Raw genomic sequence first — 27007 nt, 5'->3', positions numbered from 1 at the left:
ATTCTTCTAAGCTCGAGTGAATACAGGCCTAGTCGACCCAATCTCTCCTCATGCGACAGTCCTGCCATCCCAGGAATCAATCTGGTGAACCTTCGCTGCACTCCCTCTATGGCAAGTATATCCTTTCTTAGGTAAGGAGGCCAAAACTGCACACAGTACTCCAGGTGTGGTCTCACCAAGGCCCTGTATAACTGTAGTAAGACATCCTTGCTCCTGTACTCGAATTCTCCATTGAAGTGCCGTAACCTATAAGGTCCTTTAACATAGTCGTTGATTTTCGAAAGATAACCCCAAAGCCCGAGAAGCTGGCAATAGTCACTGGCCCAAAGGATGCAGGATTCACGAAAACAAACGCGTGACACGGAAAGAATCTCATGAAATTTATTGACACCGGACTCACAAGACAAACAAGTGACCTCGTACAGCGTTCATGGGATTTAATAGATAGCAGAACAAACTCTTACCAGTCAACGTAACGGCGTACAGCTATCAGCTGCAGCTACCGTGTCTCACTCCCGGGGGGTGGAGGCAAAAACCCAGAGGGAAAAAACCACTGTCCAATTTGTGGGAAAAATTCCTCCCCGACTCCCAAAGGCAATGTGTGTGCTGTGAGGAGGATGCCGAGAAACTCCAGTATGATTTGGACAGGTTGGGTGATTGGGCAGAAGCATGGCAGATGCAATATAACGTGGATAAATGCGAGGTTATCCACTTTGGTGTCAAAAACAGGAAGGCAGATTATTATCTAAATGGCAATAGATTGGGAGAAGGGGAAGTGCAATGAGACCTGGGTGTCCTTGTGCACCAGTTGCTGAAAGTAAGCATGCAGGTGCAGCAGGCGGTCAAGAAGGCAAATGGTATGTTGGCCTTCATAGCGAGAGGATTCGAGTACAGGAACAAGGATGTCTTGCTGCAGTTGTACAGGGCCTTGGTGAGGCCACATCTTGAGTATTGTGTGCAGTTTTGGTCACCTTATCTGAGGAAGGATGTTCTTGCCATGGAAGGAGTGCAGTGAAGATTCACCAGGCTGCTAATGACAGGAATGACGTATGAGGAGAGATTGGGTCGATTGGGCTTATACTCACTGGAGTTTAGAAGAATGAGAGGAGATCTCATTGAAACTTATAAAATTCTAACAGGACTGGACAGACCAGATGCAGGAAGGATGTTCCCGATGGTCGGGGAGTCCAGAACCAGGGGTCACAGTCTAAGGATAAGGGGTAAGCCATTTAGGACTGAGATGAGGAGGAATTTCTTCACCCAGAGAGTGGTGAACCTGTGGAATTCTCTGCCAAAGAAGGCAGTAGAGGCCAATTCATTAAATATATTCAAGAAGGAGTTGGATATATTTCTTAAGGCTAAAGGGATCAAGGGGTATGGGGAGAAGGCAGGGACAGGGTACTGAATTTGGATGATCAGCCATGATCTCGTTGAATGGCGGAGCAGGCTCGAGGGGCCGAATGGCCTACTCCTGCTGCTATCTTCTATGTTTCTATGTTTCAAGCAAAGCTCCAGAATACTGGGGTCGGCCACGATGCACTGTCACAATAAAATGCAGTGATGGCAGCCCTGACCGTGTGTGTGAGGACCGGTTCTGAGCGATTCAGCGCTGCCGTCCACTGCGCAGCGTGTTAGGCGCCCGTCGTGGGAAAAGACAGAGTCAACACGAGCACCGCTCACATATATATGTGCCCGGTGTCACGGCGGGGGGGAAGCAACAACGGTGAAACAGCTGAGGGCACCCATGCCCACAGCGCACCCACAGAATCTTGGGCTCGGTGCTCAGGTGGCTGGGTGGGCATGTCAAGTGACAAAAGCCGCAACGAGCCGGGGCAGCGTTTCCCTCCCGTGGCCTTTTCTCCTGACTGATGCGTCCCAAGCCCTTTGACCCCCCTGGGGGGTCACGTCGCTCGGCGGACGTCAATCGGCAACCTTCGAGTGCCTGGAGGCGGAGCTGACCCGGTTCCCCAGGGGGTCGTGCAGCAGCTGCGGCCGTCTCTCGCCAAGACCCGGTCGTCAGCTCCCGCCTGACAGACCGCTGCCCGGGCGCGTGAGGCGGGAGAGCGGTGCACCGGCCCGCACTGCCGGCGTCCAAAGCCTCAGCTGCAGGAGGCGGCGGGGGGGCGGGAGCTAGGTCAGCCACGGAGGGCGGGGGTGGCGGCGATGTCCTCCTCGCGACCTACGCTGGGGGGGAGGGCAGGGTCAGCAACGGCAGCTGGAAGAGCCGGGACTGCCTCCGAGACACGCTCCAGGGCGGCTATCAGAGCAGCCACGCCACCATTCCCGGCTTTCAGCCGTGTCTTGATGTTCCTGATGTCGCTCAAGGTTGCGACCTTGTTGAATTTCTGCGCGATGTATTCCTTCAACTGCTTGTTTTTAAGCTGGAGCTTGGGCAACTCCGCCACATGTTTCATCTCCTCGGGACTGAGGCGCCGCCTCCTAGGGTAAAAGGGGAGGAACTCCTTCCTCAGTACGTGGTGTGTGTGCACAAGATGGTGGGATCGGACAAACAGTTTCGACTTCTTCCCGCTGTAAGCCAAAGTAAGTGTGGCCTCGCACCCCATTGGGAGGTACCTGAGACAAAACAGAATCGGGGTCAGAATTATCAGCTGCACACCATCGATTATAAACTAAAGGGTACAATTCTAAAGGGGGTGCATGAACAGAGAGACCTAGGGGTATATGTGCACAAATCACTGACGGTGGCAGGGCAGGTTGAGAAAGTGGTTAAAAAGGCTTACGGGATCCTGGGCTTCATAAATAGAGGCATAGAGTCCAAAAGCAAGGAAGTTATGATGAACCTTTATAAAACACTGGTTCGGCCTCAACTGGAGTATTGTGTCCAATTCTGGGCGCCGCAACTTTAGGAAGGATGTGAAGGCCTTAGAGAGAGCGCAGAAAAGATTTACAAGAATGGTTCCAGGGATGAGGGACTTCAGTTACGTGGAGAAGCTGGGGTTGTTCTCCTTGGAGCAGAGAAGGTTGAGAGGAGATTTGATAGAGGTGTTCAAAATCATGAGCTGTCTGGACAGAGTAGATAGAGAGAAGCTGTTCCCATTGGTGGAAGGGTCGAGAACCAGAGGACACAGATTTAAGGTGATTGGCAGAAGAACCAAAGGTGACATGAGGAAAAACGTTTTACGCAGCAGTTGGTTATGATCTGGAATGCACTGCCTGAAAGGGTGGTGGAGGCAGATTCAATCGTGGCTTTCAAAAGGAAATTGGATAAGTACCTGAAGGACAAAAAGTTGCAGGGCTACGAAGGAAGGGTGGGGGAGTGGGACTAGTTGAGGTGCTCTTGCAGGGAGCTGGCACGGGCTTGATGGACCGAATGGCCTCCTTCTGTGCTGTAACCATTCTATGATTCTTACATGCTCACAGTGGCAGTAGATCACAGCCTATTAGGGCGCAACATAGTTCACTTGTAGCGCTCCTTGCCTGCAGCACATCCATTGTTTGGGAGGGTTCAGGGGAGAAGTGAGCAGGTTTAGTTGCAGTGACACCAGAGACACATCCGTCTATTCTATGAGAGGGTTGTCCTATGAGGAGAGATTGTGTAGATTGAAAAGAAAGACTTGCATTTATATAGCGCCTTTCACGACCACCGGACGTCTCAAAGCACTTCACAGCCAACAAAGTATTTTTGAAGTGGAGTCACTGTTGAAATGTGGGAAACGCGGCAGCCAATTTGCGCACAGCAAGATCCCACAAACAGCAATGTGATAATGACCAGATAATCTGTTTTTGTTATGTTGGTTGAGGGATAAATATTGGCCAGGACACCGGGGATAACTCCCCCCTGCTCTTCTTCGAAATAGTGCCATGGGATCTTTTACATCCACACGAGAGCGCAGACGGGGCCTCGGTTAAACGTCTCATCCGAAAGTCGGCACCTCCGACAGTGCAGCGCTCCCTCAGCGCTGCACTGGAGTGTCAGCCTAGCTTTATGTGCTCAAGTCCCTGGAGTGGGACTTGAACCCAGAACCTTCTGCCTCAGAGGTGAGGGGCCGACCAATTGGGCCTATAACGCTCTGGAGTTTAAAAGAATGAGAGGTGATCTCATTGAAACATAAGAACATAAGAAATAGGAGCAGGAGTAGGCCAATCGGCCCCTCGAGCCTGCTCCGCCATTCAATAAGATCATGGCTGATCTGATCCTAAACCTCAAATCTTCTATCACTCTCCATCCCACCCGAACTCATGTGATCTCCCGGGAGAGGCGAAAACCAGATAAAAAACCCAATGGCCAATTTGGGAGAAATAAATCTGGGAAATTCCTCTCCGACCCATCTAGGCGATCGAAACTCGTCCAGGAGATCACTCTGTCCCTGTATTTCCTGCAGTACTTACCTTCTGTAAAAGGTGATCTCCACCCCAGCCAGGAACAGGCCCAATTTACTCTTGAAGGACACCTAGCTGGCAGCCTGTTCGATGTCTCCACTAATCCCTGTGAATAGAACCAACTCCTGAAAACTAACACAGAATTAGAACACAAGAAGTAGGAGCAGGATCAGGCTACACGGCCCCTGGGCCCGCTCCGCTACCCACAGGGCCATGACCGTTCCGAACCTAGAATCATGTCCAATTTCCTGCCCGCTCCCCGTAATCCCTAATTCCCTTTACTTCTCGGAAACTGTCTATTTCTGTTTTAAATTTATTTAATGATGTAGCTTCCACAGCTTTCTGGGGCAGCAAATTCCACAGACCTACTACCCTCTGAGTGAAGAAGTTTCTCCTCATCTCAGTTTTGAAAGAGCAGCCCCTTATTCTAAGATTATGCCCCCTAGTTCTAGTTTCACCCATCATTGGGAACATCCTCACCGCATCCACCCGATCAAGCCCCTTCACAATCTTATATGTTTCAATAAGGTCGCCTCTCATTCTTCTGAAGTCCAATGAGTAGAGTCCCAATCTACTCAACCTCTCCTCATATGTCCATCCCCTCATCCCCGGGATTAACCGAGTGAACCTTCTTTGTACTGACTCGAGAGCAAGTATGTCTTTTCTTAAGTATGGACACCAAAACTGTATGCAGTATTCCAGGTGCAGTCTCACCAATACCTTGTACAACTGCAGCAAGACTTCCCTGTTTTTATATTCTATCCCCCTAGCAATAAAAGCCAACATTTCATTGGCCTTCTTGATCACTTGCTGCACCGGCATACTAACTTTTTGAGTTTCGTGCACCAGGACCCCCAGATCCCTTTGTACTTCAGTACTTTCCAGTTTCTTACCATTAAGATAATAACTTGCTCTATGATTTTTCCTGCCAAAGTGCATAACCTCACACTTTCCAGTATTGTATTCCATCTGCCAAATCTCTGCCCACTTACTTAGCCTGTCTATGTCCCTTTGCAGGTTTTTTATGTCCTCCTCACTCACTACTTTCCCTCCCATCTTTGTATCATCTGCAAACTTTGATATGTTACACTCGGTCCCCTCCTCCAAATCGTTAATATAGATTGTAAAGAGTTGGGGACCCAGCACTGACCCCTGTGGAACACCACTAGTTACTGATTGCCAGTCTGAGAATGAACCATTTATCCCAACTCTCTGCTTTCTGTTAGATAGCCAATATTCCACCCATGCCAGAATATTACTCCCAATCCCGTGATTTTTTATCTTGAGCAATAATCTTTTGTGTGGCACCTTGTCAAATGCCTTTTGGAAGTCTAAATACACTACGTCCACTGGTTCCCCTTTATCCACCCTGTATGTTACTTCCTCAAAGAACTCAAGCAAATTTGTCAAACATGACTTCCCCTTCATAAAACCATGCTGACTTTGTCCTATTAAATTATGATTATCCAAATGTCCTGTTACTGTCTCCTTAATAATGGACTCCAAAATTTTACCAATCACAGATGTTAGGCTAACAGGTCTATAGTTTCCCACCTTCTGCCTACTACCCTTTTTAAATAAGGGTGTTACATTAGCAGTTTTCCAATCTGCCGGGACCTTTGCAGAATATAAGGTTCTGAGGGGGATTGACAGGGTAGATGCCACTGTTCCCTCGAAGGTGCGCGCCTGTGTGGCCGTGCACACGTCCCGGAGCTCGCGTGCACTTCAAATGAAATGCCGCGGAGAGAGCTGGACAGTAGCTGGAGCGGGGGAGGGGCCCAACACACAATGGCCCCGGGAATCCAGGGAGACTCGATTATGACCTCAGAGCTGATCTCAATTGCAGCTCTTGAAATGTGTGTTCCCATGGTCAATGGGTTGCTGTGAAACGCCAGGAGGGGTTTGGTTCTCTCCCTTGAACTTTGACCTTTCGCCGGGACAGCGGGAGAATGCCCCGCACTCTGATTATTCGCCTTCTCTTGTAAATCTGTGGAATTCTCTGCCCCAGAGAGCTGTGGAGGCTGGGTCATTAAATACATTTAAGGTGGAGAGAGACAGATTTTTGCAAGATAAGGGAGTGAAGGGTTAAGAACATAAGGAATAGGAGCAGGAGTAAGCCATTTGGCCCTTCGAGCCTGCTCTGCCATTCAATGAGATCATGGCTGATCATCGACCTCAACTCCATTCACTGGCACTATCCCCATATCCCTTGATGCCCTTACTAGTCAGAAATCTATCGACTTCTGTTTTGAATATACCCAATGACTGAGCCGCCACAGCCCTCTGGGGTAGAGAATTCCAAAGATTCACCACCCTCTGTGTGAAGAAATTTCTTCTCATCTCAGTCCTGAATGGCCTACCCTTTATCCTGAGGCTGTGACCCCTGGTTCTAGACTCCCCAGCCAAGGGAAACATTCTCCCAGCATCCTTCAATGAGATCCCCTCTCATTCTTCTGAATTCAAGAGAATACAGGCCTAGTTTACTCAATCTCTTCTCGTACGACAGTCCCGCCATCCCAGGAATCAATCTCGTGAACATTCATTGCACTCCCTCTATGGCAAGTATATCCTTCCTTAGGTAAGACCAAAATTGTACACAGTACTCCAGGTGTGGTTTCACCAAGGCCCTATATAATTGGAGTAAGACTTCATTACTCCTGTACTCAAATCCTCTTGTAATGAAGGCCTGCATACCATTTGCCTTCCTAATGGCTTGCTGCACCTGCACATTCACTTTCAGTGACTCATGTACAAGGACACCCAGGGCCCTTTGAGCATCTGCATTCTCCAATCTTTCACCATTTAGGAAATACTCTGCCTTTCTGTTTTTTCTACCAAAGTGGATAACTTCATATTTATCCACATTATATTCCAACTGCCATGTTCTCGCCCAATCACTGAGCCTGTCGAGATCCCCTTGAAGCTTCTTCACATCCTCTTCACAACTGACACTGCCACCTAGCTTTGTGTCATCAGCAAATTTGGAAATGTTACATTTAGTCCCCTCATCCAAATCATTGATATAGATTGTGAATAGCTGGGGCCCAAGCACCGATCCTTGCGGTACCCCACTAGTCACAGCCTGCCATCCTGAAAAAGACCCGTTTATCCCTACTCTTTGTTTTCTGTCTGTTAACCAATTCTCAATCCATGCTAGTATATTAACCCCAATTCCATGTGCCCTAATTTTGTTCACCAACCTCTTGTGTGGGACCTTATCGAAGGCCTTCTGAAAATCCAAATACACCACATCTAACGGTCCCCCTTTGTCTACTCCACTAGTTACATCCTCAAAGAACTCCAATAGGTTTATTAAACATGATTTCCCTTTCATAAATCCATGTTGACTCTGCCCAATCTTACTATTAGTTTCTAAGTGCCCAGTTATTGCATCCTTTATAATAGATTCCAGCATTTTCTCAACTACTGATGTGAGGCTAACAGGTCTGTAGTTCCCCGTTTTCTCTCTCCCTCCTTTCTTAAATAGCGGGGTTACATTTGCTATCCTCCAATCTGCAGGAATTGTTCCAGAATCTATAAAATTTTGGAAGATGACAACCAATGCGTCCACTATCCCAATGGCCACCTCTTTCAAAATCGTAGGATGTAGGTCATCCGGTCCTTGGGATTTATCAACTTTTAGTCCCATTAATTTTGCTGGTACTGTTTTTTTACTAATAATAATTTCTTTAAGTTCCTCATTCTCGCCCACCCTTGGTTTTCTCATATTTCTGGGAGGTTTTTTGTGTCTTCCTCCGTGAAGACAGAAACAAAGTATTTATTTAATTTCTCTGCCATTTCCTCATTCCCCATTATAAATTCTCCCGTCTCTGACTGTAAAGGACCTACATTTACCTTCGCCAGTCTTTTCTTTTTCACATACTTTATATTTTTCGCTAGTTTGTGCTCATATTCCATTTTCCCTTTCTTTATCAATTTCTTGGTCCCCCTTTGCTGATATCTAAAAAAAATCCCAATCCTCAGGCTGACCGCTTTTTCTGGCAACTTTATAAGCTTCCTCCTTTGACTTAATACTTGCTTTAATTTCTTATGTTAGCCATGGTTGGATCACTTTTCCTTTTGGGTTTTTATGCCCTAGAGGAATACATGTTTGTTGCAAATTATGCATTATTTCCTTGAATGTTAGCCATAGTATGTCCACCTTCATACCTTTTAGTGTAGTCTCCCAATCTACCATGGCCAACTTGTCCCTCATACCCTTGTAGTTTCCTCTGTTTAGATTGAAGACCTTAGTTTCAGATTGGACTACATCACTCTCAAACTTAATATAAAATTCAATCATATTATGGTCACGTGTCCCTAAAGGCCTCTTTACCGCAAGATTATTGATTAGCCCTTTCTCATTACACAGTACCAGATCCAGAATAGCCTGTTCCCTGGTTGGTTCCTCCACATACTGATCCAGGAAACCATCTCACATGCATTCCAAGAATTTGTCCTCCACACCATTAGTGGTAATTTGATTTGCCCAGTCAATATGTAGATTAAAGTCCCCCATGATTACTGTATTGCCCTCGTTACATGCACTTCTAATCTCTTGATTGATACTGTGCCCTACATTACCACTACTGTTTGGTGGCCTATACGCAACTCCCACCAATGTTTTCCACCCTTTGCTGTTTCTTAGCTCCACCCAGACTGATTCCAGTTCTACATCACGATCTGCCAAGCCAAGATTTTTTTATCTCTACTGTACCGATCTCATCCCTTATTAATAGCGCTACGCCATCTCCTTTTCCTTTTTGTCTGTCCTTACTAAATGTTGAACATTCAGTTCCCAGCTTTGGTTACCCTGCAACAATGTCTCTATAATGGCAATTACATCATACCCATTTACTTCTATTAGTGCCATTAATTCATCCACCTTGTTGCGAATGCTACATGCATTTAAATAAAGTGCCTTCAACTTTGCCTGTTTAATATTTTTCTGCACTTTGACCCCCTTTACTGTTGGCCTTTGTTTCTGCTCACTGCTAGTTTTGCTGACTACTTTTCTAACTTGCACTTCCAGCTTTGTTTCTCTCTGTTCTGGGCCCCTGACAAACTAGTTTAAATCCTTCCCAACAGCACTAGCAAACTCCCCTGCGAGGATACTGGTCCCGGTTCTGCCGAATGTAACCCGTCCAGCTCGTACAGGTCCCACCTTCCCCAGAATCGGTCCCAATGCCTCAGGAATTTAAATCCCTCCCTCCTACACCATCCACGCATTCATCTGGTCTATTCTCCTATTTCTGCTCTCGCTTTGATGTGGCAATGGGAGTAATCCTGAGATTACTACCTTTGAGGTCCTGCTTTTTAATTTATTTCCTAGCTCCCTAGATTCTGCTTGTAGGACCTCGTCCCTCTTTCTACCCATGTCGTTGGTACCAATGTGGACCACAACCTCTGACTGTTCACCCTCCCCCTTCAGAATGTCCTGCAGCCACTCAGTGACATCCTTGACCCTGGCACCAGGGAGGCAACATACCATCCTGGAGTCACGTCTGTGGCCACAGAAACGTCTATCTGTTCCCCTTACGATAGAATCCCCTATCACTATCACTATTGCTCTCCCACTCTTTTGTTTAATGACAGCGTTGAAGAGGGAGAGAGAAACTTGGTGCAACTTCTGTCAAAGCTTCAACGAGACTTGAAAGGATTTAAAGATTTTTAATGAACTTTTCACAAACAATAAAAACACTTCCTTTTCCCTCCCTAAGTTTCAACTATGATTTTGGAAGCAACAGAAACAAAAATCAATTTTCCCCTAACAATTTTCATCCAAACAAGTTTCAACCAGGTCTTGAAGTCCAAATGCTTTTAAAGAGGGTCTGAAATGCTTAAAACATTTTAAAATTGAAATTTCTCAATATTTGATTTTGAACGATCGATTGAAGTGAGTAGTTTTACACAAACATGCAACCATGCTGTTGAGGAGGGGGAAGAGAGGGAAGGATTTGTCGGAGTTACATATTACTTTTTATTGACTTTTTAATAAGTATCATTAAAACATTTAGGAAGAGATCCAAAAAAGGGGAAAAACACAAACCATTTTATTTTGTCTGTCGTTCTATAGTCCGAACAAGTCCCAGGAATAATGTAAATATAGATTTCCTCTTAAACGTTTAGTGGAGTGCTAATAGAAACACGAGTTATGTAATGATGTATAAAAATTGCAGGAAGCTACTTTAGAAGAAACCACTATTTGTTTATTGAGAAAGACACAGATAATGTACAATTTTGATTTGATATAAATGTTTGAAATAGGAGATTAAAAACTGAGAGTACAATGAAGTTTGTTTCCCGCTATTTAATTGGGAAGTACCTAAAATAATTCAACACTTTTCATGATAAGAGCAAGGATTAATATTGTGGAGAATGTTTGAGACAAAAACATTAGAAGTGAAATTCGTAAATTAACATCTTTACGTCAACATATTAGTAAACATTTCCAAGTCAGTCTGATTGGTTCTCCTGTCCGAGAACCAAAGATGAATGTTTATTTCTGTTAAAACATTGCTTTTCCTGCTTTTTTTGTTTATAATTCGGTGACGCAAATTGTGTATGTGTTTTTCTGCACTTGTGAATAAGTGCTGCATTTCTGACATGTTACATGGGGGGCAGGGGTGTGCTGGTTCAAGAAGACAACGTTTATTAATGGAAGTGATTGAAGTTGGAAATACGGATACCCATTCTTGTTCAATTGTTCAATTCTTTTTAATACTGTGAACTAAAGAACTACAGCACTTTACATTTGGTTGTCTGGTTGCATTGTGATTAATATTCACAATCACAGAATCACAGAAACCCCACAATGCAGATAGAGGCCATTTCAGCCCATCGAGCCTGCACCGACACATATCCCACCCGATCCCCATAACCCCTGCACCAACACATATCCCACCCTATCCCCGTAACCCCATGTATTTAATCCCCCTAACACTAAGGGTCAATGTATCATAGCCAATCAACCTAACCCGCACATCTTTGGACTGTGGGAGGAAACCGGAGCACCCGGAGGAAACCCACGCAAACACGGGGAGAATGTGCAAACTCCACACAGACAGTCACCCGAGGCCGGATTCGAACCCGGGTCCCTGGCGCTAGTTAGGCAACAGTGCTAACCACTATGCCACCGTGCTGCCCCTAATCACTTATGTGGACGTACAGCACGTCAGCGCCATAGGAAAGCCGCTGCTCCTGCTGCTTGTGCAGCCACTGCTATAGTAACATGAGGGATGGGTTAACACGTTGAAAACTTTAAAATTAATACAAATTGCACAAATAGATATGCCGCTTACAGCTCACCTTGGAATTGTGGATTGTTTGTCGATGCATAACCGTGTAACTGAGTGACGTTTCTGAAGTGTTAATGCATTATTATGCAGTTCTTTTATATCCCAGTCATTTCTGACAAGTATTTTTTTATTAAATGTACATGTCGAACTAAAAGCTTTTAATTATTTCTACCGTAAACAAACTTGCAGAATGGGCATGTAAATGACAAATGAATTTCAATATAGATAAGTGTGAGGTGGTGCATTTTTGGAAGGAGGAACAAGGATGTTACGTACTCGTTGGAAAATAAGAATCTAAATGGGACAGAGGTGCAAAGGGATCTAGGGGTATAGATTCACAAATCATTAAAAGTAGCAACGCAGGTTAAAAAAGCCATAAAAGTGAAAATAAAGCACTGGGTTTCATTTCTAGAGGAATAGAATTCAAAAGCAGAGAAGTTATATTAAACCTGTATCGAACCTTGTCTGATCGTCTCGTGATTTGAGTCGGTGGGGTGGCAATATGGCATTACTGTATATATGCTTTTAAGTGGTGGCTGTTGCTGTCGTTGTTGTAAAAGTTGTTGTTGTTGTTTTAAAATTTGCTCACGGACTAAAAGGTCGCGCTCGTGGCCCGCTCAGTACAAAAAGAAATTAGAGGGAACATTGGTAGATACTGAGAGGTTGTTTCCCCTGGCTGTAGCGTCTAGAATTAGGGGGCATAGTCTCAGGATAAGGGGTCGGCCATTTAAGACTGAGATGAGGAAGAATTTCTTCACTCAGAGGGTTGTGAATCTTTGGAATTCTCTACCCGAAAGGGATGTGGATGCTGAGTCTTTGAGTATATTCAAGGCTGAGATACTGTAGATAGATTTTTGGACTCTAGGGGAATCTAGGGATATGAAGAGCGGGCGGGAAAGTGGAGTTGAGGTCGATGACCAGCCATGATCTTACTGAATGGCGGAGCAGGCTCGAGGGGCTGTATGGCCTACTCCTGCTCCTGATTCTTATGTTCTTATATGTTCTTATTATGCCCAAGATGGTTGCTGGAATTTCCCGGCAATGTGCTGGCAGCCATCAATTTCCCCACCCGTTCATGGATTGAAAATTGGTTAACAGACAGGAACCAGAGAGTAGGAATAAATGGGTCTTTTTCGGGGTGGCAGGCGATGACTAGTGGGGTACCGCAGGGATCAGTGCTTGGGCCCCAGCTATTCACAATATATATCAATGATTTGGATGAGGGAACCAAATGTAATATTTCCAAGTTTGCTGACAACACATAGAAACATAGGAGATAGGAGCAGGAGTAGGCCATTCGGCTCTTCGAGCCTGCTCCGCCATTCAACGAGAACATGGCTGATCTTTCAAATTCAGTACCCTGTCCCTGCCTTCTCCCCATATCCCTTGATCCCTTTAGCCTTAACAAATATATCCAACTCCTTCTTGAATATATTTAATGAACTGGCCTCCACCGCCCTCTGTGGCAGAGAATTCCACAGGTTCACCACTCTCTGGGTGAAGAAATTCCTCCTCATTTCAGTCCTAAATGGCTTACCCCTTATCCTTAGACTATGACCCCTGGTTCTGGACTCCCCGGCCTTCAGAAACATCCTTCCTGCATCTAGTCTGTCCAGGCCTGACAGAATTTTATAGGTTTCACAGAATTTTATAGGTTCTAGGTGGGATCGTGAGTTGTGAGGAGGATGCAAAGAGGCTTTAAGGCGATTTAGACAAGTTGAGCGAGTGGGCAGATGCAGTATAACGTGAATAAATGTGAAGTTATCCACTTCGGTAGGAAAAACAGAAAGGCAGAGTATTATTTAAATGGGGCTAGATTGGGAAATGCTGATGTACAAAGGAACCTGGGTGTCCTTGTACACCAGTCACTGAAAGCAAACATGCAGGTGCAGCAAGCAGTTAGGAAGGCAAATGGTCTGTTGGCCTTCATTGTAAGAGGATTTGAGTACAGGAGCAAGGATGTCTTACTACAGTTATACAGGGCCTTGGTGAGACCACACCTGGAGTAGTGTGTGCAGTTTTGGCCTCCTTACCTGAGAAAGGATATACTTGCTATAGAGGGAGTGCAGCGAAGGTTCACCAGACTGATTCCTGGGATGGCAGGACTGTCGTATGAGGAGAGATTGGGTCGACTAGGCCTGTATTCACTAGAGTTTAGAAGAATGAGAGGGGATCTCATTGAAACGTATAAAATTCTGACAGGGCTAGACAGACTGGATGCAGGGAGGATGTTTCCCCTGGCTGGGGGGTCTAGAACGAGGGGTCACAGTCTCAGGATACGGGGTAGGACATTTAGGACTGAGATGAGGAGAAATTTCTTCACTCAGAGGGTGGTGAACCTGTGGAATTCTCTACCACAGAAGGCTGTGGAGGCCAAGTTACTGAAATAACAACAGAAAACGCTGGAAAAACTCAGCAGGCCAGAGCAGCATCCCTGGAGAGAGAAACTGAGTTAACATTTCAGGTCGAAGACCCTTCGTCAGAACTGGAAAAAAAGCAGGAAAAGGGATAGATTTTAAAGCAAGTGGGGGCTGGGAAAAGGGGGAGGTGATGAAAGAACAAAAGGGAAGGTCAGAGATAGAATAGAAAACAGGAGAGATTAAGAGACAAAAAGTGTGGATTACAAAAAAGGAAAGGGAATATATATGTGTATGTGTATGTGATAGGGGCCGAGGTTATGATCTGAAATTGTTGAACTCTATGTTGAGTCCGGAAGGGGGATTTGGCAGGGGGATGGGAACCTAGGTAGTGGAAAAGAGGGAAGTCATATGAAGTCAGAAATAGATGGTAGAAAGGTGAGAAGCAATAAGCAAAGGAGAGAAACACAAAGGGCCAAACTAATTCATAATGAGAGTGTGAAAAAAGCAAGCCTGAAGGCTTTGTATCTTAATGCTAGAAGCATTAGGAACAAGGTGGATGAATTAGTTGTGGAAATAGAGGTAAACAAGTATGATTTGATTGGGATTACAGAAACGTGGCTGCAGGGTGGGCAAGGCTGGGAACTTAACATCCAGGGATATACAATATTTAGGAAGGATCGGCAAAAAGGTAGGGGAGGTGGGGTAGCATTGCTGGTAAAGGAGGGGATTAATGCAATGGAAAGGAAGGATATTAACTCGGATGAAACGGAATCTGTATGGGTAGAAATGAGAAATAGCAAGGGGAGGAAAACGTTAGTGGGTGTGATATATAGGCCTCCAAATAGTAATATGGAGGTGAGGGAAGGCATAAAAAGGGAAATTAGAGAAGCGTGCGATAAGAGCACAGCTGTCATCATGGGTGACTTTAATTTACATATTGATTGGACTACCCAAATTAGTAAAAATTCTGAGGAGGAGGAATTCCTGGAATGTTTTCGGGACGGTTATCTGGACCAATATGTCGAGGAGCCGACTCGAGATCAGGCCATTTTAGACTGGGTATTGTGCAATGAGAAGGGACTTATCAGCAATCTTCTTGTACGAGGCCCCTTGGGTCAGAGCGATCATAATATGATCGAGCTCTCAGTCGAGATGGAGAGTGAGGAAATTGAATCAGAGACTAAGGTCCAGAACTTAAATAAAGGGAATTACGAGGGTATGAGACGGGAATTGGGTAAGATTGATTGGGTGGTGTTTCTGGGGGGATTGACAGTGGATAGACAATGGCAAGCATTCAAAGATAGAATGGAAGAATTCCAGAACATGTTTATACCGGTTTGGCATAAAAATAAACCTAAAAAGGTGACTCAACCGTGGATAACGAGGGAAATTAGGGACAGCATAAAATAAAAAAAAAGGGCATATCAACTGGCAAAAAAAAGCACCAGACCGGAAGATTGGGGGCAGTACAGGATACAGCAAAAGAGGACAAAGGGATTAATCAGGAAGGGGAAAATAGAATACGAAAGTAAACTTGCAGCAAACATAAAGACAGACTGCAAAAGCTTTTATCGGTATATCAGGAGGAAAAGACTGGTAAAATCCCAAGTCGGTCCCTTGCAGTCCGATTCGGGAGAATATATAATGGAGAATAAGGAAATGGCAGACCAATTAAACTCATACTTTGGTTCTGTATTCACAAAGGAGGACACAAATAATCTCCCAGGAATATCGGCAAACATAGGGACTAATGAGAGGGAGGAGCTGACAGAAATTAGTATCTCTAGGGATATGGTGTTGGGTAAGTTGAGGGGACTGAAGGCCGACAAATCCCCGGGGCCTGATAAACTACATCCTAGGGTACTTAAGGAGGTGGCCCTGGAGATAGCAGATGCTCTAAGGATCATCTTCCGGAACTCCATTGACTCGGGAACAGTACCCGTGGATTGGAGGGTAGCTAATGTTACCCCAATATTTAAAAAGGGGGGTAGAGAGAAAGCAGGGAATTATAGACCAGTAAGCCTTACATCGGTTGTGGACAAAATGCTAGAGTCCATTATTAAGGATAAAATAGCGGAGCACTTGACAAATGGGGAAAGGATCGGACAGAGTCAACATGGATTTACAAAGGGTAAATCGTGTTTGACTAATCTGCTGGAATTTTTTGAGGAAGTAACTGGTAAAATAGATGGGGGAGAGCCAGTGGATGTGGTGTACCTTGACTTCCAGAAAGCCTTCGATAAGGTTCCACACAAAAGATTATCATGCAAAATTAAGGCTCATGGGATTGGGGGCAAAGTATTAACGTGGATAGAGAACTGGCTGGCGGATAGAAAACAGAGAGTTGGAATAAACGGCTCGTTTTCGGAGTGGCAGGCAGTGACCAGCGGGGTGCCGCAAGGATCTGTCCTGGGACCCCAGCTGTTCACAATATATATAAATGATCTGGATCAGGGAATTGGATGCAATATTTCCAAATTCGCTGACGACACTAAACTAGGAGGAGGGGTGGGCTCTGATGAGGATGTCAGGAGGCTACAGTGCGATTTGGACAGGTTGGGGGAATGGGCGGATACGTGGCAGATGCACTATAATGTGGATAAATGCGAGGTTATCCACTTTGGGGGTAAAAACAGGAGGGTAGATTATTATCGAAATGGCAATAGATTGGGAGATGGGGAAGTGCAGAGGGACCTGGGTGTTCTTGTGCACCAGTCACTGAAGGAGAGCATGCAGGTGCAACAGGCGATTAAGAAGGCAAATGGTATGTTGGCCTTCATATCAAGGGGGTTCGAGTATAGGAATAGGGATACCTTACTACAGCTGTACAAGGTGCTGGTGAGACCGCATCTGGAGTATTGTGTACAGTTTTGGTCGCCCCATCTGCGGAAGGATGTTCTTGCCATGGAAAGAGTGCAACGGCGATTCACCAGGCTGATACCTGGAATGGCGGGAATGACCTACGAAGAGAGATTAAATAGTTTGGGCTTGTACTCACTGGAGTTTAGAAGATTGAGAGGGGATCTCATCGAAACATATAAAATTATGGCAGGCCTGGACAGGCTGAATTCAGAGAGAATGTTTCCAATGGCCGGGGAGCACAGAACCAGGGGCCACAGTCTAAAAATAGCGGGCAAATCATTTAAAACAGAGATGAGGAAGAATTTCTTCACTCAAAGAGTGGTGAGCCTGTGGAATTCCCTGCCACAGAGGGCTGTGAAGGCTAATTCAATAAATATTTTCAAGAGAGAATTGGATATATTTCTGAAGGCTAAGGGGATTAAGGGTTACGGAGAAAAGGCGGGGACGGGGTACTGAACTGGTAAGATCAGCTATGATCTCAGACGAAGATCAGCCATGACCTCATTGAATGGCGGAGCAGGCTCGAAGGGCCGAATGGCCTACTCCTGTTCCTATCTCTCTGTTTCTATGAACTCTATGTTGAGTCCGGAAGGCTGCAGAGTGCCTAATCGAAAGATGAGGTGCTGTTCCTCGAGCTTACGCTGAGCTTCCGTGGAACAATGCAAGAGGCCGAGGACAGTGAGGTCTGAGTGGGAATGTGGTGGAGAATTAAAGTGACAGGCCACCGGGAGCTCGGGGTCCCCCTTACGGACTGAACGGAGGTGTTCCGCAAAGCGGTCACCCAATCTGCGTTTGGTCTCCCCAATGTAGAGGAGACCACATCGTGAGCAGCGAATACAGTACACTAAATTGCAGGAAGTCCAAGTAAATCGCTGTTTCACCTGGAAGGGGTGTTTGGGGCCCTGGACAGTGGGAAGGGGGTAGGTATAAGGGCATGTGTTGTATCTCCTGCGCTTGCACGGGAAGGTGCCGGGCGAAGGGGAAGGGGTGCTGGGGGTGGTAGAGGAGTGGACTAGGGTGTCTCGGAGGGAGCGGTCCCTACGGAATGCTGAAAGGGGAGATGAGGGGAAGATGCGTTTGGTGGTGGGATCACACTGGAGGTGGAGGTAATGGCGGAGGATGATCCGTTGAATATGGAGGCTGGTGGGGTGAAAGGTGAGGACAAGGGGGACTCTATCGTGGTTCCGGGAGGGAGGGGCAGGGGTGAGGGCAGAAGTGCGGGAGATAGAACGGACACGGTCGAGGGCCGTGTCAACCACAGTAGAGGGGAATCCTCGGTTGAGGAAAAAGAAAGACATGTCGGAAGCACTGGTATGAAAGGTGGCATCGTCAGAGCAGATGCGGCGGAGACGGAGAAACTGGGAGAATGGAATAGAGTCCTTACAGGAGGCGGGGTGGGAGGAAGTGTAGTCCAGGTAGCTGTGGGAGTCAGTAGGCTTGTAGTGAATGTTTGTCAATAACCTATCCCCAGAAATGGAGACGGAGAAGTCAAGGAAGGGAAGGGAAGAGTCGGAGCTGGACCATGTGAAGGTGACGGAAGGGTGGAAATTGGAAGCAAAGTGAATGAAATTGTCTAGTGCAGGGCAAGAGCAGGACACAGCACTGATACAGTCATCAATGTACCGGAAAAAGAAGTGAGGGAGGGGACCCGAGTAGGACTGGAACAAAGTGCTAGTGCTGTTGGGGAGGGTTTAAACTAAAACGGCAGGGGGTTGGGAACCTGTGCAGGGAGACAGAGGAATGGGAAACAAGGATAGAAGCAAAAGACAGGAAGAAGAAAAGCAAAAGTGGCAGGCAGAGAAGTCAAGGGTTTAAATCAAACATGGCCACAGTAAATAATAGTTCTAAAAGCTCTAAGAGTGTTAAAAAAACAAGCCTGAAGGCTTTGTGTCTTAATGCAAGGAGCATTCGTAATAAGGTGGATAAATTAGCTGCGCAAATAGATGTAAATTGGTGTGATATGATTGGGATTACGGAAACATGGCTCCAGGGTGACCAAGGCTGGGAACTCAACATCCAGGGGTATTCAATATTCAGGAAAGACAGGCAAAAAGGAAAAGGAGGTGGGGTAGCATTGCTGGTTAAAGAGGAGAGTAACACAACAATAAGGAAGGATATTAGCTCTGATGATGTGGAATCTGTATGGGTAGAGCTGAGAAATACCAAGGGGCAGAAAACGTTAGTGGGAGTTGTATACAGACCCCCAAACAGTAATGCCGAGGTTGGGGATGGCATTAAACGGGAAATTAGAGACGCGTGCAATAAGGGCACAGCAGTTATCATGGGTGACTTTAATCTACATATAGATTGGGCAAACCAAATTAGTAACAATACTGTGGAGGAGGAATTCCTGGAGTGTATACGGGATGGTTTCCTGGACCAATATGTCGAGGAACCAACTAGAGATCAGGCCATCGTAGACTGGGTATTATGTAATGAGAAAGGATTAATTAGCAATCATGTTGTGCGAGGCCCCTTGGGGCGGAGCGATCGTAATATGATCGAATTCTTCATTAAGATGGAGAGTGAAGTATTTGACTCGGAGACTAGGGTCCTGAATTTAAATAATGGAAACTACGATGGTATGAGGCACGAGTTGGGTAGGATGGATTGGGGAATGTTACTTAAAGGGTTGGTGGTGGATAGGCAATGGCAAACATTTAAAGATCGCATGGATGAACTACAGAATTTGTTCATCCCTGTTTAGCATAAAAATAAAACAAAAAAGGTGACTCAACCGTGGCTAACAAGGGAAATTAGGGATAGCATAAAATCCAAGGAGAGGACATATAAATTGGCCAGAAAAAGCAGCAAACCTGAGGATTGGGAGCAGTTTAGGATTCAGCAAAGGAGGACAAAGGGATTAATTAAGAGAGAGAAAATAGCGTATGAGAGTAAGCTTTCAGGGAACATAAAAACTGACTGTGAAAGCTTTTATAGATATGTGAAGAGAAAAAGATTGGTGAAGTCAAGCGTAGGTCCCTTTCAGTCAGAATCAGGGGAATTTATAATGGGGAACAAAGAAATGGCAGACCAATTAAATACATATTTTGGTTCTGTCTTCACAAAGGAGGACACAAATAACCTCCCAGAGATGTCGTGGAACATAGGGTCTAATGAGAGGGAGGAACTGAATGAAATCAGTATTTGTAGGGAAATGGTGTTAAGGAAATTGACGGGATTGAAGGCCGATAAATCCCCAGGGCCTGATAATCTACATCCTAGGGTACTTAAGGAAGTGGCCCTTGAAATAGTAGATGCATTGCTGGTCATCTTCCAAAATTCTATAGATTCTGGAACAGTTCCCATGTATTGGAGGATAGCTAATGTTACCCCACTATTCAAAAAAGGTGGTAGAGAGAAAATGGGGAATTATAGACTGGTAAGCCTGACATCGGTACTGGGGAAAATGCTAGAGTCCATTATAAAAGATGTAATAGCAGAGCACTTGGAAAACAGTGACAGGATCGGACAAAGTCAACATGGATTTACAAAAGGTGAATCGTGCTTGACGAATCTACTGGAATTTTTTGAGGATGCAACTTGTAGAATAGATAAGGGAGAACCAGTGGATGTGGTGTATTTGGACTTTCAGAAGGCTTTTGATAAGGTCCCGCATAAGAGATTAGCATGTAAAGCTAAAGCACATGGGATTGGGGGCAAGGTACTGACTTGGATAGAGAACTGGCTGGCAGACAGGAAGCAAAGAGTTGGAATAAACGACTCTTTTTCCGAGTGGCAGGCAGTGACTAGTGGGGTAACGCAGGGATCGGTGCTAGGACCCCAACTATTCACAATATATATTAATGATCTAGACGAGGGAACTAGATGTAATATCTCCAAGTTTGCAGACGACACAAAGCTGGGTCGGCGTGTGTGCTGTGAGGAGGATGCCGAGAAACTCCAGTATGATTTGGACAGGTTGGGTGATTGGGCAGATGCAGTATAATGTGGATAAATGCGAGGTTATCCACTTTGGTGGCAAAAACAGGAAGGCAGATTATTATCTGAATGGCAATAGATTGGGAAAAGGGGAAGTGCAACAAGACCTGGGTGTCCTTGTGCACCAGTCGCTGAAGGTAAGCATGCAGGTGCAGCAGGCGGTTAAGAAGGCAAATGGTATGTTGGCCTTCGTAGCGAGAGGATTCGAGTACAGGAACAAGGATGTCTTGCTGCAGTTGTACAGGGCCTTGGTGAGACCACGCCTTGAGTATTGTGTGCAGTTTTGGTCGCCTTATCTGAGGAAGGATGTTCTTGCCATGGAGGGAGTGCAGCGAAGATTCACCAGACTGATACCTGGGATGGCAGGAATGACATAGGGTCTGATGAAAGGGTGGAACTGAAAGAAATCAGTATTTGTAGGGAAATGGTGTTAGGAAAATTGATGGGACTGAAGGCCGATAAATCCCCAGGGCCTGATAATCTACATCCCAGGGTACTTAAGGAAGTGACCCTAGAAATAGTAGATGCATTGCTGGTCATCTTCCAGAACTCGATAGACTCTGGAACAGTACCCATGGATTGGAGGGTAGCTAATGTTACCCCACTATTCAAAAAAGGTGGTAGAGAAAAAGCAGGGAATTATAGACCGGTAAGCCTGACATCAGTAGTGGGAAAAATGCTAGAGTCCATTATAAAAGATGTAATAGCAGAGCACTTGGAAAGCAGTGACAGGATCGGACAAAGTCAACATGGATTTACAAAAGGTAAATCATGCTTGACTAATCTACTGGAATTTTTTGAGGATGTAACTGGTAAAATAGATAAGGGAGAACCAGTGGATGTGGTGTATTTGGACTTTCAGAAGGCTTTCGATAAGGTCCCACATAAGAGATTAGCGTGCTAAATTAAGGCACATGGGATTGACTTGGATAGAGAACTGGTTGGCGGACAGAAAGCAAAGCGTTGGAATAAACGGGTCGTTTTCCGAGTGGCAGGCAGTGACTAGTGGGGTACCGCAAGGATCGGTCCTAGGACCCCAGCTGTTCACAATATATATTAATGATCTGGACGAGGGAATTGGATGTAATATCTCCAAATTTGCAGACGACACAAAGCTGGGTGGGAGGGTATGCTGTGAGGAGGATGTCGTGAAACTCCAGTACGATTTGGACAGGTTGGGTGATTGGGCGGAAACATGGCAAATGCACTATAATGTGGATAAATGTGAGGTTATCCACTTTGGTGGCAAAAACAGGAAGGCAGATTATTATTTGAATGGCAATAGATTGGGAGAAGGGGAAGTGCAAAGAGACCTGGGTGTTCTTGTGCACCAGTCGCTGAAGGTAAGCATGCAGGTTAAGCAGGCGGTTAAGAAGGCAAATGGTATGTTGGCCTTCGTAGCAAGAGGGTTCGAGTACAGGAACAAGGATGTCTTGCTACAGTTGTACAGGGCCTTGGTGAGACCGCACCTTGAGTATTGTGTGCAGTTTTGGTCGCCTTACCTGAGGAAGGACGTTCTTGCCATGGAGGGAGTGCAGCGAAGATTCACCAGGCTAATACCTGGGATGGCAGGAATGACGTATGAGGAGAGATTGTGTCGATTGGGCTTATACTCACTGGAGTTTAGAAGATTGAGAGGGGATCTCATCGAAACCTATAAAATTCTGTCAGGCCTGGACAGACTAGATGCAGGAAGGATGTTTCTGATGGCCGGGGGGGTCCAGAACCAGGGGACATAGTCTAAGGATAAGGGGTAAGCCATTTAGGACTGAAATGAGGAGGAATTTCTTCACCCAGAGAGTGGTGAACCTGTGGAACTCTCTGCCACAGTGGGCGGTGGAGGCCAGTTCATTAAATATATTCAAAAAAGAGTTGGATATATTTCTTAAGGTTAAAGGGATCAAGGGATATGGGGAGAAGGCAGGGACAGGGTACTGAATTTGGATGATCAGCCATGATCTCATTGAATGGCGGAGCAGGCTCGAGGGGCCGAATGGCCTACTCCTGCTCCTATCTTCTATGTATGAGGAGAGATTGGGTCGATTGGGCTTATACTCGCTGGAGTTTAGAAGAATGAGACGGGATCTCATTGAAACTTATAAAATTCTAACAGGACTAGACAGACTAGATGCAGGAAGGATGTTCCCGATGGCGGGCGAGTCCAGAACCACGGGTCACAGTCTAAGGATAAGGGGTAAGCCATTTAGGACAGAGATGAGGAGGAATTTCTTCACCCAGAGAGGTGAACCTGTGGAATTCTCTACCACAGAATGCAGTTGAGGCCAATTCATTAAATATATTCAAGAAGGAGTTAGGTATATTTGTTAAGGCTAAAGGGATCAAGGGATATGGGGAGAAGGCAGGGACAGGGTACTGAGTTTGGATGATCAGCCATGATCTCATTGAATGGCGGAGCAGGCTCGAGGGGCCAAATGGCCTACTCCTGCTCCTATCTTCTATGTTTCTATGTTTCTAAAGAGTGTTCCACATATCCCACGAAAAGGCAGGCATAGCTAGGACCCATGCGGGTACCCATAGCCACACTTTTGATGTGGAGGAAATGAGTGGAGTTAAAGGAGAAGTTGTTCAATGTGAGAACAAGTTCAGCCAGGTGGAGGAGGGTGGTGATGGATGGGGACTGGTTGGGCCTCTGTTCAAGGAAGAAGCAGAGTGCCCTCAGGCCATCCTGGTGGGGGATGGAGGTGTAGAGGGATTGTACGTCCATAGTGAAAAGGAGGCAGTTGGGGCCGGAAAACTGGAAACTTTTAAAGTGGCGGAGGGCGTCGGAAGAGTCGCGGATGTCGGTGGGAAGAGACTGGACAAGGGGAGAAAAAATAGAGTCGAGATAGGAAGAGATAAGTTCCGTGGAGCAAGAACAGGCTGAAACGATGGGTCTACCATGGCAGTCCTGTTTGTGGATCTTCTGTTACTTTTACTGAATATATTTAAGAAGGAGATAGATAGATTTCTAGACACAAAAGGCATCAAGGGGTATGGGGCGAGAGCGGGAATATGGTATTGAGATAGAGGATCAGCCATGATCATATTAAATGGCGGAGCAGGCTCGAAGGGCCGAATGGCTACTCCTGCTCCTATTTTTCTATGTTTCTATGCCGGCAGGTAGGAAGCTGCAGGGCACAGGACATTAAGTCAGTGCGTGAATTGCAGTACTTCACCTGATTGAGACAGCGGCATGAACACGTGCCCCTCTCGGCGGGGGGCCCGGCTTGCAGCCCACTTGCTGGACCCCAGTCCACAACCATTTTAACCTGAACACCACAGTAACCAAGGCAGATGTGTCAACACTTACCGCTGAATCGGTCGAAGCCCAGTTGACTGGGTGCGTGGCTGCCCATAGTGGACACAGCACAGTTTCACAAGCGTGTACTGGAATCGGGCGGGAATTGGCATCTTCCGCCTCTTGTTCTCAAATGCCACGGTGTGCGAGGAGGCCTTGTTGAAGAGGCTCCCAGTCGCCTGCGAGAAGGGAAGAGGGCTGCCGTTCACTGAAATCTGAGTCTTTCGCCAAAAATGTAAGGTAACACAGCGCCTGCAACTGAACACAACGGCAACAAAATACACAGGTGAGCGCAGGTACCTGCTGAAACTCCTCCAATTTCAAAGTAAACTCTTCATAGCTATCAAACTCCATTGTTGTGAAGATGTCCTTGAATTGCTGGGTGGTATCCGTGGACGCGTCACTGGCCATCACCGACTGCAGCTCTACAAATCAGCACATGGAACAACCGGAACTACAGTGAACTCAAGTTAGGATGACAACACGGGAAAATAACTCAACGGCATACAGTAGCAAAATATTGCAGATGTTGGAAATCTGAATTAAAAACAGAAAATGCTGGGAACACTCAGCAGGTCAGGCAGCATCAGTGGAGAGAGAAACAAGAGTTAACGTTTCAGGTCGATGACCTTTCGTCAGAACTGGAAAAAGTAAGAGATGTAACAGATTTTAAGCAAGTGCAGGGGCAGGGAAAGGGGGGAGGGGAGGAAAGAACAAAAAGGAAGGTCTGTGATAGGCTGGAAGGCAGGAGTGATTAAATGATAAAAGGTACGATTGTACAAGGCAAAAGGAGATGGTAATGGGACAAGTAAAGAAACAAAAGATGGGTCGCGAAAAGGTGTAAATGGGAATGGCAGAATCATCAGCAACAGCTGCCATCTGAAAAAATAGGGAGAGGTTATGATCTAAAATTGTTGAACTCAATATTGAGTCCGGAAGGCTGTAAAGTGCCTAATGCGAAAGATGAGGTGCTGTTCCTTGAGCTTACGTTGAGCTTCATTGGAACAGTGCAAGAGGCCGAGGACGGTGAGGTCAGAGTGGGAGTGGAGCGGAGAATTAAAGTGACAGGCGACCGGAAGCTCGGGGTCACCCTTACGGACTGAACGGAGGTGTTCCGCAAAGCGCTCACCCAATCTACGTTTGGTCTCCCCAATGTAGAGGAGACCGCATCGTGAGCAGCGAATACAGTATACTGAATGCCAACTCTCTGACACCTCCTCCTACCTCCCCCTGGACCATGACCCCACTACCCGACATCAAGCCATCGTTTCCGAGACTGTCACTGACCTCATCTCCTCTGGAGATCTTGCCCCCACTGCTGCCAACCTCATAGTTCCCCAACCCCGCACAGCCCGCTTCTACCTCCTTCCCAAGATCCACAAACAAGACTGCCCTGGTAGACCCATCGTTTCAGCCTGTTCTTGCCCCACGGCTGATTTCTTCCTATCTCGACTCTATTTTTTCTCCCCTTGTCCAGTCTCTTCCCACCTACATCTTCAGACCCCCTCCGCCACATTAAGAGTTTCCAGGTCCCAACCGTCTCCTTTTCACCGTGGATGTCCAATCCTTCTGCACCTCCAACCCCCACCAGGACAGCCTCAGGTATACTGAATTCACTGGACTCAGTGGCTCTGGTCTAAATCAGGGACTCAGTGTCTCTGAAAGAAAGACTTGCATTTATACAGCGCCTTTCACGACCACCGGACACCTCAAGGCACTTTACAGCCAATGAAGTACTTTTTGAAGTGTAGTCACTGTTGTAATGCAGGAAACGCGGCAGCCAATTTGCACACAGCAAGCTCCCACAAACAGCAATGTGATAATGACCAGATCTTGTTTTTCAAGTGATGTTGATTGAGGGATAAATATTGGCCCCAGGACACCGGGGAGAACCCCCCCGCTCTTCTTCGAAATCATGCCATGGGATCTTTTACATCCCCCCCGAGAGAGAGCATGCGGGGCCTCGGTTTAACGTCTCATCCGACAGACGGCACGTCCTACAGTGCAGCGCTCCATCAGCACTGCACTGGAGTGTCATGTTAGATTTTTGAGCTCAAGTCCCTGGAGTGGGACCCACAACCTTCTGACTCTCCAGGCAATCTAACACATTTACTCACAAGGGTTAGTTCCCCACACCATAAGGTTGGTTTCTCCAAATCGTTTTATCAATTGGATTTCGTTCTCTTTTTTTAATGCAGTGTTTTGCAACAGACAAAATAATATAACTCGTATAAAAGATACAAGAGTAAACTTTTTGCACCCCCGACTGCTTCAGATGTTCAGCCACAGGGACAGACACAAGGACTGGGAGCCTGGCTGGTGGAGGTCCCGCCCCCGCCCTGCCGCCATTGGACCACTGAGACTCCCGCCCGTCTGTCTCCGCGCTCCTGGTTGGTGCAGCGCCCACGTCAATCATGGCCGCCACTCAAGATTGGTTGAGAAGGAGGGAGGGACAGAGAGCGTACTGAATGCAACTTCGGCCAAGAATCGAACATTCAGTTCACCGATTTCAGTCGATAAAATGTTTCAAATCCGATTAAATTAACCGTTGGGCGGTGGTTGGGAGGGGTGGTTTCTGAAGTCGGTTGGTGGTTGCGCCTGCGCTTTGAGCTTTTGCGATGTCTGAAGACGTTGGACAACGTGCTTGCGTCAGTCACGGGCGGGGCGGCTGAACTGTTCAGCGCAGCGGAGGGTCGCGCCTGCGCTTTGAATCTTTGTGCCATTCAAAGACGCGCATTGTGAGACAACGCGCTTGCGTCAGCCACGGGATGGGGAATCGGTTGCGCTTGCCTCGCGCAGCCCACTGGCGACGAAGGGGATCCCAGTGCACAGGCGTGCTTTCGGGCGGACACGGCGCATGCGCGTTGCCCGCTGAAGTCGGGTGATGACGAGAGAGGGGAGGATCG

General features: G+C 46.5%; 1 pseudogene across 1 annotated transcript; it reads right to left on the bottom strand.

Moving 5' to 3' along the window:
• Positions 1–1284: 1284 nt before the first annotated feature.
• Positions 1285–26757, bottom strand: LOC147119562 (uncharacterized; annotated as a pseudogene). Its single transcript, XR_015078044.1, has 4 exons — positions 26219–26757; positions 24402–24526; positions 24114–24280; positions 1285–2574 (listed from the first exon to the last, which is right to left on the bottom strand). The product of XR_015078044.1 is annotated as an uncharacterized LOC147119562 (transcript).
• Positions 26758–27007: the final 250 nt, after the last annotated feature.

This window comes from Somniosus microcephalus, chromosome 4 (assembly GCF_052327205.1).
Source record: "Somniosus microcephalus isolate GS21.2 chromosome 4, FLI_Smic_1.0, whole genome shotgun sequence".
In the NCBI taxonomy this organism is placed as follows: Eukaryota; Metazoa; Chordata; class Chondrichthyes; order Squaliformes; family Somniosidae; genus Somniosus; species Somniosus microcephalus.
Note: the sequence above shows the minus strand (reverse complement) of the source record. Positions and strands in the feature narration are given on the sequence as shown.